Source organism: Anolis sagrei, chromosome 6 (assembly GCF_037176765.1).
Source record: "Anolis sagrei isolate rAnoSag1 chromosome 6, rAnoSag1.mat, whole genome shotgun sequence".
Lineage (NCBI taxonomy): Eukaryota > Metazoa > Chordata > Lepidosauria > Squamata > Dactyloidae > Anolis > Anolis sagrei.
In genome coordinates this window covers 18380016-18397904 of record NC_090026.1, presented here as the reverse complement: position 1 = coordinate 18397904, position 17889 = coordinate 18380016, and the positions used below count along the sequence as shown (strand labels likewise).

Below are 17889 nucleotides of genomic sequence, written 5' to 3'. Positions count from 1 at the left end.
ATAAAAACAACAGGGGAGATTAACTCAAACCAGTCACTTCACTTTCAAAACTTTTTGGACAGCTGGGGGGAAAGGAACCCATGTAGTGGGGCTGGTCGAAGAGGAGGGGGGCAATTTGGGAGCATTTCAGGCTGGAACTGCAAAAAAAAGCCCCTTCAATAAATAAATAAGTATCGCCAACTGATGAGGAGCAAACCCAGCTTGGCCTGCGCTTATTTTTGTAACACCAATGCGGATAGCAGAACACAAGGAGTGAGTGACATTCTTTCACAGAAGGAAAATAAATTTTATTCTCTCATGTCTGCCTTTAGGGGAAGGCAACAAAGGTTGGTTGGAAACAAAGCAACCACAACTCATACATCCAGATTCAATATTTGGATTTGTGGTGCAGTTTAGAAATTGATCTTTGATTGTGATGCGAAATGCCATAAGCTTCAAAATGTTTGGAAGCTATATGCTGAATCCCATGGTTAATCTAAGGGGAGTAGATCTACCAGATCAGTCGGATTTACATGAAAGTTGCTTTTCTCTGTTGAACTATTAGCAACTTGGTAAATCAACTTTTATATAAATCCCATTGATTCAGTGAATATACCCTATTTGTAAGACTTAGATTTAGATCTATGTTATGATCATGTTCATACCATAGCTACTGAATCCATTAAATTGAAATATGAAATAGTAGTACTCTGGCATTTTAAAATTTGTGCCTTGTTTATACATTTGCAAAAATGATTGGGTTTCTTCCACTCTTGGGTTTTAGACTAATATTAATGGCTTAGATTTTTTTTCATTGTTGTTGTTCATCTAGTTTTATTATGTTATCTCTTATATGCTCCCTTGGAAGTGCTTACATTTAAAGTTATGTTACCAATTTTGAAAACAAGTACATGTATTGTACATTGAAGCACTATCAAGCTATATGTGTTGATTCAGGAAAAAAGTTGCAGTTGTTAGTCGGGTTATGGTACTTTTGCTGTGGAACATATACAGTCCCCAAGTTACGAACAAGATTGGTTCTGTAGGTTTGCTCTTAAGCATAACTTGTTTGTAAGTTGGAACAAGGACATTTTTAAAGTGTAACTCTAGCCAAACATAGGAGCCCCCAGTTTGTGTGTGTGTATCAGAAGCAACTTGAGAAACTGCTAGTCGCTTCTGGTGTGAGAGAATTGGCCGTCTGCAAGGACATTGCCCAGGGGACACCCGAATATTTACCATCCTTGTGGGAGGCTTCTCTCATGTCCCCGCATGGAGAGCTGGAGCTGACGGAGGGAGCTCAACCTGCTCTCCCCGGATTCGAACCACTGACCTATTGGTCAGTAGTCCTGCTGGCACAAGAGTTTAACCCATCGCACCATTGGGAGCACCTAGTGGCACAATGGGTTGTTAAACCCTTGTACCTGTAGGACTGCTGACCAAAAGGTCAGCAGTTCAAATCCGGGGAACAGATTGAGCTCCCATCTGTCAGCTCCAGTTTCTCATGTGGGGTCATGACAGAAGCCTCCCATAGGATGGCAAAACATCCAGGTGTTCCCTGGGCAATGTCCCTGCAAATGGCCAATTCTCTCAAGTCACACACACACACACACACACACACACACACACACACACCAGCTTTAGCTAGCATAGGGAAGGGTTAACACCTCTGTTGTGTTTGTTTTGCTGTCTGTGCCTCTGTTCAGAAGATTTCACAGTACTTTCTGATCCTGTGTTAATTGGATTTTGAAAAAAATGGCTTGTTGTGGAAACAAAGATTGCTGATAAAGCTTCAGTGGAGACACCTTTTCCCCATAATAACTCTTTCAGGAGTGAATTTCAGGGTAGATTCTCTCACTTCCTTTTGTCTTATCCCCATTCTTAATTATGAGTCGTTTGGAAGTTGGATGTTTGTAACTCAGGTACTGCTTATATGTGTCTACTCACAAATAAGTTCAATGGGTGTAGATCCACTGTATTAATGGGACTAACACAAGCACTAACTTACCAAGTGAGGTTACCATTGATGTAATGTACTGTAATTAGGACTAATAATGGGATTTATGTCTGTGTTATGGTCTTATTTGTAGTATCGTATCTAAAGAATCCATGACGTGAAATATTAATGGGATTTACAAGTGTGCACTGATTTACAACCTTAATTTTCTATTGCTATTCAGCATTTCTAAATCCCTGCTTTTCATTTTAGTTCCATATGAACCTTCCTCTATATGTAATATATTGCAGTATCAATTGCTTGAACAAATTTTGCTGACATTTCATTGTAATGTAGTCATTGTATAAAACCCAGTTGCACTTGAATATTTTCAAAAAATAAACAAACTCCAGTCATCAGTATAGTTTTTTATTTTCAGATGGAAAGGTTTTATGATCTTAGTAAACTATGTGTTGTCAAAGGCTTTCATGGCTGGAATCACTGGGTTGCTGTGAGTTTTCCGGGCTGTATGGCTATGTTCCAGAAGCATTCTCTCCTGATGTTTCACCCACATCTATGGCAGGCATCCTCAGAGGTTGTGAGGTTCGTTGGAAAGTAAGCAAGTGACGTTTATAGATCTGTGGAATGTCCAGGGTTAAACTAATTTAACAGCCATTTTAAACAACAGTTATAGTTGGTGAAAGAAAGTTTCTGTTTTGGTAGGAAACTTTCTGCTAAAGTAACAAATCTTAGCCAAAATGTACTAACAAGCAAAGTCAGCCTCATCAGTGTTTATTTCCAGTTTTTCTTATTGATTTGTTTGTTAACATAATTCATATTCTACTAAATGTAGCACTGAGGCATGTAGCAATAAATATATAACAACACATTTAAAATGTCATAAAACAAAAGTGAAAGTAATACTGTGGAGGAAAGATGTATATAACCCAATAGTGATAATAATATATACAGTTTAAATTGATAACAATAGATCTTTTCAATGGGATAAAAAAATTAATGGTATACTAGCCCTGGTTTCAGTTAAGCATTGTGAGGGCAAATATGAATAATGTAGTAAGCCTTATCAACTTTACTTGTCTCCAACTGTAAGGGAAACCTGAAGTGATGGGATTATGAAATGGCAACGATAGGAGGTGGATACCAAAATAACAGTGAATGGGGGAAAACTATTTATAAAATTGAGTCTGTATGCATTTTTGCACATTTCCCCTAATATGCTTATTTTTGTATGCACTTTCCCTAGTATGTGCAGTTTTTAGATTTTTTTCCCCCCCATAATGGAATGGAATGTATCTCTCTGTAGATTCCTGGTGTATGCATCTTTGTGTATGCTTTGTCTTCATCAATGGATTTTTTGCAGCGTGAGTCAGATTACAGAATTCTAAAAAATAGAGATTGCCGTGCATTGCACATGTGCATATTTGTACACATAGGTTCAGAATTGGTAGGTTTATGTTTTAAAGACTAGACATGACAGGTTTTCCTTCTTCATTACTTTAGAGTAAGGTTTACAAGTTGTACATTTCCTTTTCAGCATTTTTTTGTAATAGAGGAAAGGAGTCGATTGCTGCATGTGCTTTAAACAAAAGGTTGAAACAGTTAGGGACTAGGCAGCTATGAAAAGTTGAATTTTAAGGACTAGCGCTCCTAGAATTTATGGTAGCTATGGATTTCTGGTTTAAAAGTAGTTTTTCCAACTTCTGATTCAAAGTAATGCAATTACTTTAATTAAGTGATAACCTTTAGTCTGGTTCTTATCTCCAGTTCAGGTATGATCTGAAATGTTTATCCATCTCCCTTTGATAGAATTCAGTGTATATTTTGTGTCTTCTACTGTATGTAAACTCTGAATGGTATGTGGAGAGTTTATGGTTCTTGTTGCCATGCAAACTCTCCTTACCACTGGAGTTTTCCTGCTTAAAAAAAACAGAGGATGTCTCAGGCTTTTAAAAACTGGTTTATTTTCCTGAACGCTTAACTCCATTATGGGTTTATGATTGTATGAATGAGTTTTACAATATAAATTTACTCCTAGGTCAGGATAAAAGCTTACTGTACTTCTGGTAACAAACAACTTTGTGTGTTGTTCTTAAACAAAAACACATTTTGCTTAGATTTTCTTATAACAGAAAAACAGACCTGAAAAGCTGAATATAGACAAGGTTACTTCTTTGTCAGTACCTGTGACCTGGCCTATTGTATCAGCTGTCCCAGAAAAGCAATAAAAGCAATACATATCCAAGTCCCTGATATAGGACATGCTCAAACTATTTTGCTGCCCAAGGAAGACCAATAAATGGCATCTTCTCTTATAAGTCAATGTGCCAATTAGCTATGCTCAACTGTGTTATTTTGCTGCATGGGACAAAAAACACCATATATATGTTTATCCCTGAAAGTATAAGTAAAATAACAAAGTAAATAACAATTTGCTATTCTTTCAGTACATTCAAAATATATTCCCTCTGGTAGCAACTCTATTTGGTCTGGTGGTTGGGCCAATCTTGCCTCGCAAGCAGATTGTACCTATCTGGTAAAATATGTTAATTTTTGAAGTAAAATAATTCCTGAAAATATTAGTTTTTCCTTTAGTGTATTTGTGGCTAAATCTATCAGTGTAATACATTTACTTTTTACATCAATTCCTGAGGTTCCCAGGATAGCACAGAGAAAAATGGATGTCTTACAGGTTCCTGGCGAAATTTCTGTTAGTGTTCCATTAACCACCTACAAGTTAAACTTGCCTGAGACTCACTCCCACCATAATTCCAGGTGCCAATTAAATAAATTGGGATGGCTCTTTCAACTGTATCTATACTGTAGACAAAAGCAATTTTATTTTACATTAATGCATCTTTTCATAACGGCGTCCCAAGACCAGAGAATATCTATGGAGATGCTCTTGCAAGTGGACACACCAGAAAAATGAGGCTCCCTTTAAATGTCTCATTCCAATTCAGCTCATCTATCCAGTCTCCAGCACATCTCCCTTTGACCACAAACACTGCTGTGCTTGTCACTGAGTCAACAAAAATAGTCTGGTGAACATACAACTCCCCATTTATAATAGTCAAACTTCTCATGTCTTCATGTTCTTCCATAAAGGTCTTTGAAAATCCTTCTCAAAAGACAAATACACTATGATCTGCTTTTTCTGTATGCATTTCAAGGATACCGTTTTCCTTGAATATTTCTGTAACTGTGGTGTGTCCAATTGGTGTTTGTTTTGTGGCATGTGCATGGTTCCACTTGTGTAGACATCCGCCCCCGTCTCTGTGTTTCTCCCACTTGCTCCACTTGCCCACCTGTCCGGATGTGTTTGGGCATCTGTCTTGTCAGAGTGTTTGCCCCCTCTCCTTGACACACTCTTCATCACTGTCAGTTCAGGCCGGTGCCATTTGGGAATGCGGCAACCTCAGATCAAAGCCCCAGAGTTCTGGAAAGCTCTTTTGCCACCCGTGGCTCAGGGCTCCAGGACTGGGTGAGAAACCTGACTATCCAAACTCCCATAGCTCATTAATGCTTCAACAGAGCATTGGTAGCTCTATTACCCCTTCCCCATCCACGGATCCAATCTAACTCAACGGGGTGACCGTCTGCCATTTACCCAAGGGCTTGTAAAACTCGCCAAACTTCCTCATAAACTCCCAGCAAAGAGGGTTTCATTTTTAAGAAACTCCAGCCCGGCTCATATCGGATTCCAGAAACCTCGGTGGAGGGAGTGGTGGACGCGGTCTCCAGAAGCAGCAGTCAGGGGGGGCGGAAAAAGGTTGGTTGGTTTGCTATCATTGCTGTATTGTGTCATTGTGTTATTCTATTGCATCGTTCTTCTGCGTTCTTTTCCCTGATGCATGATAAATTCTTGCGCAGCCTGCATAAGCAGCCAAAACCGAAAAAATATGATCAGAGAACTATTTGAGACTGCAAAATCTGCAGCATTCGTGTGGATACATTATCTGCATTATTCCGGCCTTACCGATGTTTTGTAGCATAATGGGGGATAGATAATACTCTGACTAGCAAACAGAACAGAATGCGGACACAGTTATTTGAGAGCAAGATGTGTGACACCAAAAACCTGCAATGTTTATACTGCAGCATTATTGAAATGAAGCTGTAATATCTCAGCTGAGACAGGCAAGGAACATTTGATAGAGATTAGCGATCAAGACAGCTAATGTCCTGGTGCTTATATTACGAAATATATCCATATTTACAAGAGACATTTCGTAATAAAATGTGTAAGAGAGACAGGGGAATGTGAGTGGTTTTGTAGCAAATGGCTCATTTGTTATTTATGTTTCAGGGCTTGATGACAATTTTGTGTGGAACTGGAACTGCTTTTCGAGATTTGCTAAAATTGACAGAGCTGGTGGGGGGAAGTTCTGCTGTTGTTTGAGTCTCAAACCTCATACATTTTCCATCTTCTGTCACTCTGTTTGCCTGCAAACTGAAGAACATCTTGAACTGTCCCAGGTGGTGTTTTGAAATTATTGTGACCTTCCATAAAACATTTTGTGAGATTAGCACAGCTCACAAAATGAACATGAGCTGGTCTGGGTATTAATGCAAACATGAGCAATAAACACAGAAATTGTAAAGTCACGCTGATGCTAGCCGGCCAGTTTTCGTGTAATGCACTTTGTTACTTCAGCAGATACATAAGTGCAATTCTTTCACCTTATGCAAGAGCTGCAGCTTAAATATCCAGTCATGTCTATATATTAATGTTTATGTATATTTTTCTGTAATTGGGGAGTGGTTTATTTTGCTTAAACAGTTGTCGTTTCTGAAGAGAAAAATCGAATCTTGCAAATTGGTAAACACACAGAGATTATGCGCCCACAGGAATATAGCTGGAAAGACCTTACGAACTCACAGTTTTGTCAGTTGGGAACCCCCAGTGGTGCAGTGGGTTAAACCCTTGTGCCGGCAGGATTGAAGACCGACAGGTCGGAGGTTCAAATCTGAGAGAGCGCAGATGAGCTCCCTCTGTCAGCTCCACCTCCCAATGCGGGCACATGAGAGAAGCCTCCCACAAGGATGGTAAAACATCAGGGCATCTCCTGGGCAACGTCCTTGCAGACGGCCAATTCTCTCACACTAGAAGTGACTTACAGTTTTTCAAGTCACTCCTAACATGAACAAAAAAGTTTGGAAGAAGAGTCTATCCTTTTTGGAAATCCACCTTCTTCTGTCAGAATTGTAGTCATAGAGGTTGGGTGTCCACTAAAGTGCAGTTGGATAAAAATGCAATTCCCACCCAACAAAAAACTCTCTAAGAATTCATCTCTTTAAAAGAAAAGGAAATGTCCTCCGACTCATCCTAATTGTTTTTGTAGACAAGCTATTATTATGGAAAAATAGCTTATTCATAGCTTATGTGTTAAAGAGTTTAGGAATAATGCTTTCTTCCTTGTCCTCATATAAGTAGCTACTTATATGATGCACAATTGCGGGTGTTTTTATTTTAATACTAAAGACAGGTAGATTAATGGCATAGTCCTGAATATATTCATACAAAAATAAGCCATTGAGTTCTATAGACAAGTGTATGTCTATAGAATTGCAGCCTAAATGCTATAATTCTCAACACCAAAGCTAGAATTGTTGTGTCCATCATAACAAGAAAAAAAATGCATGAAAACAAGTGTAAAGAAACTGGAGGCAAAATTCAAGGACAGTTGGGATGAATAGTAAGACTTAACACACTATACCCATCCAACGCTGTTTTTTTCTTTTTCTTGTTAAGTGAAATGAAAGACCTTGTTTCCTTAGTGACTCTGGAAATAAGAAGCAAAATAATACAATTTATATTTGCATGTCTTACAAAATCCTCGGATTCTGCATTTTCTTACAGCTTAGAAACACTCCATTGTGTACATGTTGGATCTATATGGTTTATTGGGCATAGATCTATATTGTAAATATTGCAGTCCACTCCACCAACATACCTGAGTGCTGAAGTTCAGTAAATTACTCACTAATTTGTTACATTTGGGATAGTAGAGCCTTGCTTATCCAACATAATCAGGCCAGCAGGACATTGGATAAGCGAAAATGTTGGATAATAAGGAGGAATTAAGGAAAAGCCTATTAAACTTCAAATTACGTTACGATTTTACAAATTAAACACTAAAACATTACGTTTTACAAAAAAGCAGTTCAATACATGGTAACATTATGTAGTAATTACTGTATTTACAAATGTAGCACCAAAACATCTCAATGTATTGAAACAGCTGTGGATCTGGGCAGGAGGCAGACTGTGTTGGATAATATAGAACGTTGGATGAGTGAAGGTTGGATAAGCGAGACTCTACTGTATTGGAAAAATGTGCTTCATTGTTAGAGAGGAATTTGGTATTTTCCTGACATCCAATAGACACATTTGAAAAGACTGGTATCGCTCCTATTCTATTGGCACTTCAGGAGATGATGTGAATGAATTATGCAGGAAAACAGCATGCAAACTGTATATTAGATAGTCAAAATGTGGCCTATGTTCCATATTTGCCTCCCTTTTTGTATCCAGCAACCCGCTCAGTCCTCAACGGTTCTGTGCATCGCTTGTATATTAATGTGTTTTAATGATAGATGAGGATATGCAAAGCCTTCATGAGCTATTTTAGATATCACCATATCTGACAATATATAAAGCCACCATAAAGATCAATGGGGTATGGAATAAGAAGCTCATCCTAACTAACCACCTAAATATTTTTGTTTTATGCCATGGCATCTGGAGCACTTGACAGTGCTGAGGGAGTTCACTGAGTTTATTAATCATTAATTGTTTATTCAATGCTCTCTTCTTTTTATCCATACTCCACCAGAGATGTCAGATAGGCCTTTCCATTATATTTTAACAAACAGTGATGACAGAATGGGAGGCTGGTGTGTCAAAGACAATATCCACACAACCAAGAAAGCATTTGAGCCCCTCTTTCACACTTCTAATGGCCTATCCCTCATGTATGCCAATGGTTTTCAAGCACTGTTCATTCCAAAGAATGACCGAATCCTTTGGATACTAATCAGGGAAAGGTCCTCTATGTGGAGAATGGTGTATTGACAAACGAATTTAGCTGAAAGATAGCCATTATTTCCCTCCACAGCCAGTGTTCCTCTGTAATGTGTACCTTTTAAAAAGTGGTATGTGGGTTTGTGTCTACGATGCATATTAGGCATAGGGAAACTTGACCCCTCCAGGTGTTTTGGACTCCAACTCCCACAACTCCTAACAGCCTCAGGCCCTTTCCTTTTCCCCCTCAGCCGCTTAAGCGGCTGAGGGGGAAAAGGAAAGGGCCTGGGGCTGTTAGGAATTGTGGGAATGGAAGTCCAAAACACTTGGAGGGTCCAAATTTGCCCATGCCTGATATATATCCTCAATTCACACAGGGTGAAATGAAGCTCAACATGCTTCATAAAGCTCAAAAGCTAGATTCCCCTCACATTAACGCCCGAGATAGAAGGTATCCCAGAATCTTTTGCAATCCACCAGGATTCGACATCAGAGAAATTAGTATACAAAGGATTCATTTGATCCGAACCGTTTGAAAAACCTTTGCAGCAATCTGCTCTGCTAGCACATTTCCCCCTCTCTTATTTGCAGTGTAATTAATACAGTTCTGTTCTAAAGGCTACACTTCCAATGCAGTTTTGTTACTAATGTAAGGCCACCTCGCTCACAAAAGGATGGGAAACGGCCTAGTCCTAAAATTGCCTACTCAAAAGCAAATCCCACTTCGTTTAAAGGAAGTAAATATGTATAGAATTGTGAAATAAGCACAATCGTATGCATGCTTGCTTAGAAATAAGTTCCACGGAGTTTAGTGAGAGTCACATAAGCATTAAAAGCTAATATGTGTTCTTTTAGTCAAATGATGTTACATTGGGGTGGGGATCTATAATGGACCATATTTTTTTCAATGATACAAAATTTCCTCCAGCTACATTTACCTCAGCAGACTTTCCTTCAGTAATATTTACCTCAATCTAATTCACCTCAGCAACATTTACCACAGCAAAGTTTACCTCAGCACAATTTACCTCAGCAAAGTTTACCTCAGCACAATTTACCTCAGCAACATTTACCTCAGCAAAGATTACCTCAACACAATTTGTCTCAGGAAAGTTTACCTCCGCAACATTTACCTCAGTGAAGTTTACCTCAGCAAAGTTTACCTTACCAACATTTGCCTCAGCAAAGTTTACCTCAGAACAATTTACCTCAGCAAAGTTTGCCTCAGCAACATTTGCCTCAGCAAAGATTACCTCGACACAATATAGCTCAGCAATCGTATTGTGTGTGTGAAATGGCCTTAGCATTCATGGTGCATGTGTTAGCTGTATGCACACTAGAGATAGGATATACTTATTTTCAATTCAGAGAGTCGTTTTCTGGGTATTTTGGGGAAAATAACAGCTCCAGAGAACTGTCAATCCCATTTACACGCTGTCAAAATTTATTTTCATTTGAATGGTGTAGAAAACGAACGTTGCATAGTGCCATCATACTGAAAACTCATATCATCAGTCAATAAGCCAGCTTGTGTTTATTTGTATGTTATCCTACTTAAAACACCGATGTGACCATCGTAAAACATTCTTCAGTATTCATTTTGTTTTTTCCTTTAACATCAAACAGCAAAGTGAGCAATTCAGACAACATGGAGTAGTTATTTTGAGCACTTATATTCACGTTCTACTTATTTTTATGAAAACTAAAAGGAAATCAAGCATTTCAGATATCTCAGTCAAGTAGCAGTTTGATTTCTCTTCCTCCATATTGGTTCATATTTATATTATTACTTTAAACATGTATACTAGAAAATTATTATCCCATGGATTTTGTGGGATTTTTTCCCCAGTTTGTATACTTTAGACCAGGCATTGACAAACTCCAGCCCTCCAAGTGTTTTGGACTTCAACTCCCACCATTCCTAACAGCCTCAGGCCCATCCTTTCCCCCCTCAGGAAGGAGCCTGATACTGTAGGAATTGTGGAAGTCCAAAACACCTGGAGGGCCCAAGTTTGCCCATGCCTGCTTTAGACTCCAGTGCTCAGCGATTTTACCTCAGTGTTTTATATAATTACCCTACATTAAAATGAATATTTATTGTAGGATAATTATTTTCGCCATTTACCATCAATATACAGCACTAGGCAGTAGGATTCAAGATGAAGGCTATGGAATGTGTCCAGATATAATAATACTCAAAGCAGATTGCTGAAATAAATAGAAATTAAGCTTAAGCGGCTGAGGGGGAAAAAAGATAGGGCCTTAGGCTGTTAGGAATTGTGGGAGTTGAAGTCCAAAACACCGGGAGGGCCAGAGTTTGCCCATGCCTGCTTTAGACTCAGTGATTTTACCTCAGTGTTTTACATAATTATCCTACATTAAAATGAATATTTATTGTAAGGTAATTATTTTCACCACTTATCATCAATGTATAACGCTAGGCACTAGGATTCAAGATGAAGGCCATAGAATGTGTCCAGATTTAATAATACTCAAAGCAGGCTGCTGAAATAAATAGAATGTATGTACTAAATTCATTGGGTCAATGCTGAGTGTGACTAATTTATATTTTCCTGTATGTTTTTTTATCTTTCTTTCAAAAGCTCTCTCTTTTGCTTCACATAATTTTGAGAGTCTCAGCTACATAATTTGTCACAGATTTGAAATACTGACATATTTAGCTCATGCGTTTTCAAATGGATAAAAATGGGTTCCCTGCTGTTTGTAGTATTTAAAAATGGATTTATAAGTATTGCCTTTCTCCAGCATATCTCTGTCTTCTTTTTGACATCATTGATTCTTGGGGAATTTGGGACTCTGAGGGAAAACACAGTTGTCCTAAATTTGCCCTAAAAACCAAATTAGAATGCCATATATACTCGAGTATAAGCAGAGTTTTTCAGCCCTTTTTCAAGGCTTACCCCCCCCCCCCCCGACATACTCCACTCAACGTTATTTATTATTTTACTCTGTTATTATTATTATTATTATTATTATTGCATTTGATATTTTACTCCATTTATTATTATTATTATTATTATTATTATTATTATTATTATATTTGGTACATTATTATACTCTATTATTATTTTTATTGAATTATTTTTCTATTATTATTACTTCTATTATTTTACTCTTATTGTTACATTTATTATTTTACTCTATTTATTATTATTACATTTATTATTTTACTATTTATTGTTATTATTACATGTATTATTTTACTCAGTTTACTATTATTATTATGTGTATTATTTTACTCTATTTATTATATTTATTATTTTACTTTATTATTACTATTTTTATTACATGTATTATTTTACTCTATTATTACTGGAAGTATACGTACGCACATTTAGATTGAAGAAGGTAATTTTTTTATTTTTACTGTTAAATTGTATATAATATGACAAATTCTTCTATCTAAAATGTTGTAAAAAGAGGGAAGAATGTATGCTTATACATGTTGTTTGATAAATGTATAATAATTTAAAAAAAAATAGATTGAAGAAGGTTCGAATAATGGTTTAATCAGAGCTGAACAGTCTTATCTCAAATTACAGTTTTATGTAAACATTCAAAAACACTTAACCTACTGATGCCTCAATTAATGTAATTTTATTGATATCTATTTTTATTTTGAAATTTACCAATAGCTCCTGCATTTCTCACCCTCGGTGTATACTTGAGTCAATATATTTCCCCAGTTTTTGTTGTAAAATTAGGTGCCTTGGGTTATATTTGGGTCGGCTTATACTCGAGTATATATGGTATGTCTTAAAACATTTCAAAAGCAAACCATGGATATAATCTGACAAGCAACGCCTGCCGGGGACAATTCAGGCAACATTTAGCATTTTTGAAGAGTTTATTTCAGTGGGAAAGATTGAGATATCCAATTCTGTGACAGTAAAACCACACAATGGAACTTTGTTCTGACTAGAAATGTATGAAACTGAGCAAAATGCTTGACTTTGCATGGATTGTGGCTCTTTAAAGATTAAAGACCGGCTCTTTATTTGATTTAATCATAGCCTGAACTGGGAAATGCATTAAAGTAGGAGCGAAATGCATGTAGTAATAATAGCGGCGATTGCAAAGTCAAAGGCAAGGCTTGCAAAGGAACGAAACCAGAAGCTTAGCTTATGAACAGTAATCCATTTGAAGTAATTCTCCTCCTTACAGAAATCTTTCATAATGTAGTCTCCCTCTAATCCTCGCTTATCATATGTGTCGTAATTGAAATGTAACACCAAAACTAACTTACTAATAAAAAGAGCATAGAAATCAATGCATCACGTATCTTATTATTTAATGGAGAGCGATAGAGTGGCATACTGTATTTGAGCAGTTAGGGTAGGCATGGGCCAACTTGGGCCCTGCAGGTATTTTGGACTTCAACTTCCACCATTTCTAACAGTCTTAGGTTGTTAAGAATGGTGGGAGTTGATGTCCAAAACACCTGGAGGGCCAAAGTTTGACCATGCCTGAATTAGGGATACAAGTCTTCAAGGAAGAATGCTTCCTAATGATACCTATCAAAAGAGGCTGTGTCTCCTTCACATCAAACTATTACATTATATTTAGCACATATTTAGAATAGATGCTCTTTCAAGAAGTAAAAGATGTTTGTCTGTCAGCCCCAGAAAATGCTCTGTTTGCTCACTGGTTATTGAAGTTAAACACAGGCTTAATTTGCAGGCCTCACCACTTAGGCATCAGTACAGTAGAATCTCACTTATCCAACATAAACGGACCAGCAGAATGTTGGATAAGTGAAAATGTTGGATAATAAGGAGGGATTAAGGAAAAGCCTATTAAATGTCAAATTACATTATGATTTTATAATTTAAGCACCAAAAACATAATGTTTTACAACAAATTGGCAGAAAAAGCAGTTCAATACATGGTAACGTTTTGTAGGAATTACTGTATTTACGAATTTAGCACCAAAGCATCGCAACAGCTGTGGATCTGGGGGAGGGGGATGCAGACTACATCTATATAAATAAAAATGTAATGTTCGTTTGTGGGATTAACAGAATTCAAAAACCACTGAATGAATTGACACCAAATTTGGATACAAGACACCTAACAACCCAATGTATGTCCTTCACTAAAAAAAAATTGATTTTGTCATTTGGGAGTTGTAGTTGCTGGGATTTATAGTTCAGCTACAATCAAAGAACATTCTGAACCACACTAAGATGGAATTGAACCAAACTTGGCACACAGGACTCCCCTGACCAACAGAAAAAAAAACTAGAAGGGTTTGGTGGGCATTGACTTTGTGTTTGGGAGTTGTAGTTCACCTACATCCAGAGAGCACTGTGGACTCAAACAATGATGGATCTGGACCAAACTTGGCACGAATACTCAATATGCCCAAATATGAGCACAGATAAAGTTTTGGGAAAATAGACCTTGACATTTGCGAGTTGTAGTTACTGAAATTTATAGTTCACCTACAATCAGAGTATTCTGAACCCCACAAATGACGGAATTGGGGCAAACTTCCCACACAGAACCCCCATGACCAACGGAAAATACTTAAGGCCATCCAATCCAACTCCCTTCATGGGGGCAAGAAAACGTAATCAAAGCCCTCCTCACAAAGAGCCATCCAGCCATATTGATAGATAGATATGATTCACACACAGAGATATATAGTATCATAGATTTCAAAGGGACTCTTAAAGAAGGACAATTATATGTTGAATGTTCCAGAGTAGGCAAACCAGACACTCTCCACATCAACTCTGACAAAGAAACAGCAAGAAATACTGTTTACCCACAAGCATAAAGGCAATACATACATATATTAGAAACCAACACTTTCTCATTACTTTATTTTCCGGATCAACAGACTCGGCCACAGCAATGCGTGGTAGGGGACAGCTAGTTGAATAATAAAAAACTTGGATGAGTGAAAGTTGAATAAGAGAGACTTTACTATATATCTTCCAGTGCTGGAGAGAAAAGATGTGAATAAGAGGGAATTGACATTCATCTCAATGACTTGTTTGACCTTCAGCCTATATTTCTGTGTTAAGAAAAATGATGGGAAAGCGGGAAGTTTGGTGTGTCTTTTACAAGTGAACAGAGCTTTTAATTATTTTTTTCTATTTGGACTAAAGTCGCCCAGCCAGGATGGCAACTGGAAATGCTATAGGACCAATCTGTCATTTACGACTGACTGATTGGTATCAAAAATGTAACTTTTCCAAGTCCTTCGTTTTACCTGGCATGTTAGGGACCATAATACATCAGTAGGGTGAAACAGAAGGACACACTGACTAACCTACAGGATCTCATCTCTTTCTTTCAATCAAGGAAGTGTCACAGAGTGTTTAGTTAAATGGGCCAGTTGTTTTCAGTAGTTTTCTAAAGAATTTTATTTCATGTTTCCTGCAGAAATTTGCATTTTGCTTTCTATACATCAAAGACACAAGATACTAAGCAAATCGTTAGACATGAAAATGTGTCCAAAGCTAACAGGTTAATAACAAATATTATTACTAACTTATGTACTACTTATGTGGGAGCACAGGGTTGCTGTCGCCACTATATAATTAAAACGGAAAATATTTAGAGAAAATTCTGCAAAGATTTTTTCCTTGGGAAAAAAAACACTCAGCTCTAAAAATTGCAGATGGCAAACGCCAACTGCAGATGGCAAATATTCTCCTTTCCATTTCAGAGAGAAGATACGCATCATCTGACACATTGCTGTCAGATAATTGTTCGTTATCTAAACACAAGTCAAGGATGCTCTGGTTTCAGACCTATTGTTTTTGCACCATATCTATGCTGATTTAATGCCATCACCTTAAGTTTAAATTGACAGCAACTCTGAAGTGGAATTCTTGCTGTTAATTAAAAGGCGGATGTTACATAAAATATGCTGAGTATGTGACAATCCGATCTATGTGCAGAGTTTGAGAAAATTCCTGAGTTTGTAAATTCTGCAAACCAAAGAAATTGATGTTACTGGTGTTTATTTTACGATGAGTTGGGGCCACTTACTACGCAAGTCCTAGGGTTTTTTCTACATCAGCCAGAATCTAGAATTTCTCAAATAAGTGTTATTTTTCTTATGTTTTTATGACATATATGTAGGTCTCCTCCTTCTGTTCATTTCTACTTTTGAAGTGAATGCTATGTGAATCCATGAAACATCATTTTTGCTGATGGTGCCTGCTCTCAGTGCAGTTCTGAGGCCAAATTGTCCATGTCATGTTCAAGTCATTATCATTTGGCCTTGAATTTGTCTTTTATGAAATGCAGCTGTAACCTCCATCACAGGGGTTAGCACAGAGCACCATTTTTTGATTTGAAAAAATAACATTCTGAGCAGAAAAGCAAATTCTGAACATTAAGTCATGCTTCTTCCTCAGAAACGTGATTTTTCTGAGCAGAAAACCACATTCCATCACAGAAAACTCCTGGTGTGAATATTTGTCAAAAACTGCAGTTTTCAAATATTTTCTTGTCAAAGGAAGAAACTTGCAAATACAATTTGCTGTGTCCTTTGAGAATAAAATTAGGAAAGAATCACATCTCTAGTTAATATTCTTTTCGTGCCAGGGGTTGTATTCCCTCAGATTCATGAGGTTACTCTTTGAACCACACTTTCCAGATTCTTGTAACTAGCATGGGCTAGTTCAGGCATGGGCCAACTTCAGCCCCCCCCCCCTTTTCAGGTGTTTTGGACTTCAACTCCCACAATTCCTAATAGCCTCATGCCCTTTCCTTTTTCCCCTCAGCTGCTTAAGTGGCTGTTAGGAATTGTGGGAGTTGGAGTCCAAAACACCCAGAGGGCCGAAGTTTGCCCATGCCTGAGCAGTTGGTAGTCTATTGGGTTTGTTTGTTTGTTTGAAGTAGCTTTCCTTAACTTTGGCCCACATTCCCCCAGGGCTAATTTTTAGGGGTTGAATTCATGAGTCAGATATTCAACTATTGTCATCATGAGAACAATACTAAGGTAGAAATGCAGAACTAGAACTTGGGAAATTTCCTTTTTAACATAACTTCAATATTTCCACAGCCAGCACACCTATTAGCTACGATGGCTGAGGAATTTTGGAAGTTGTGTGCCAAAACAAAACAAACTCAAAACTTTTTCAAATACTGCCCCCCTCCCACATTTCTTCAGGGATAATATGTTCGGACCTCGAAACTAGTGATGGGTGGAACCAAATTAAACTCAGGGCCCTTCTAGACAGCCTCTTAACCCGGGACAAAGAAGTGGGGTAAAAAATTGCAGTACCTTAAGGAAAGTACAAACACTGAGCTCTCCATCCCGGTAAATTGTCCCCTTGCATTCTGAAAGGCTTGGTTATAGCAGATTTTGCAAGATGGACGTGGGACATCTACCAGAAGTTTTCTTTTAATTTTAATGGACTTTCTGAGATGTGCTGCACCTCATAAGCACTGATGCGGATATCAAAAAGTGCACAGAAGCAGATTTTTTTAAATCATTATCTTTCCTTACCCTCCTGCTGTCTTTACATTTGCCCTCCTGAAACCCATTTCCCTTTGGGGTCACTTGCCTGCCATGCTGGTCTCCACTGTGTATTTAAAGCTTTGTTTAATTTCATAAATATGAGAACAAAGGAATGGTTGGCGAGACTTCCCATGGGGGAAGGATTGCTGTCCTCTTGTGCTTTCATTTAGCCACCTGTATGTTCGTGGCTCCATTTGTTTACCTATCTCATCAGCTATTTTGGAATTATAAAATGAGGATTACAGCAGTCCACACCAGTATATCGCAACCAAATCTCATGGGGTTTTTTTACTACTGGGATATACAGTCCTCCGTAGCAGCACATTCTTCGCCCGATTGCAAATTTAAAGAGGATCTTTTAAACATGCGTGTTTTATCTGATCCCGCAATCCAGTGCACGTTTTTACTGTGTGTTATCTAGCCACC

The 17889-nt window shown here is 37.7% G+C and overlaps 1 protein-coding gene across 1 annotated transcript in view; it reads left to right on the top strand.

Moving 5' to 3' along the window:
* Positions 1-5307: 5307 nt before the first annotated feature.
* LOC132777855 (netrin-1-like) overlaps positions 5308-17889 on the top strand; it is a 48990-nt gene continuing 36408 nt past the window's right edge. The window contains exon 1 of the mRNA XM_060780367.2: positions 5308-5702. The gene's annotated coding sequence lies outside the window, so the exon portion shown is untranslated. The remainder of the gene's footprint in view (positions 5703-17889) is intronic.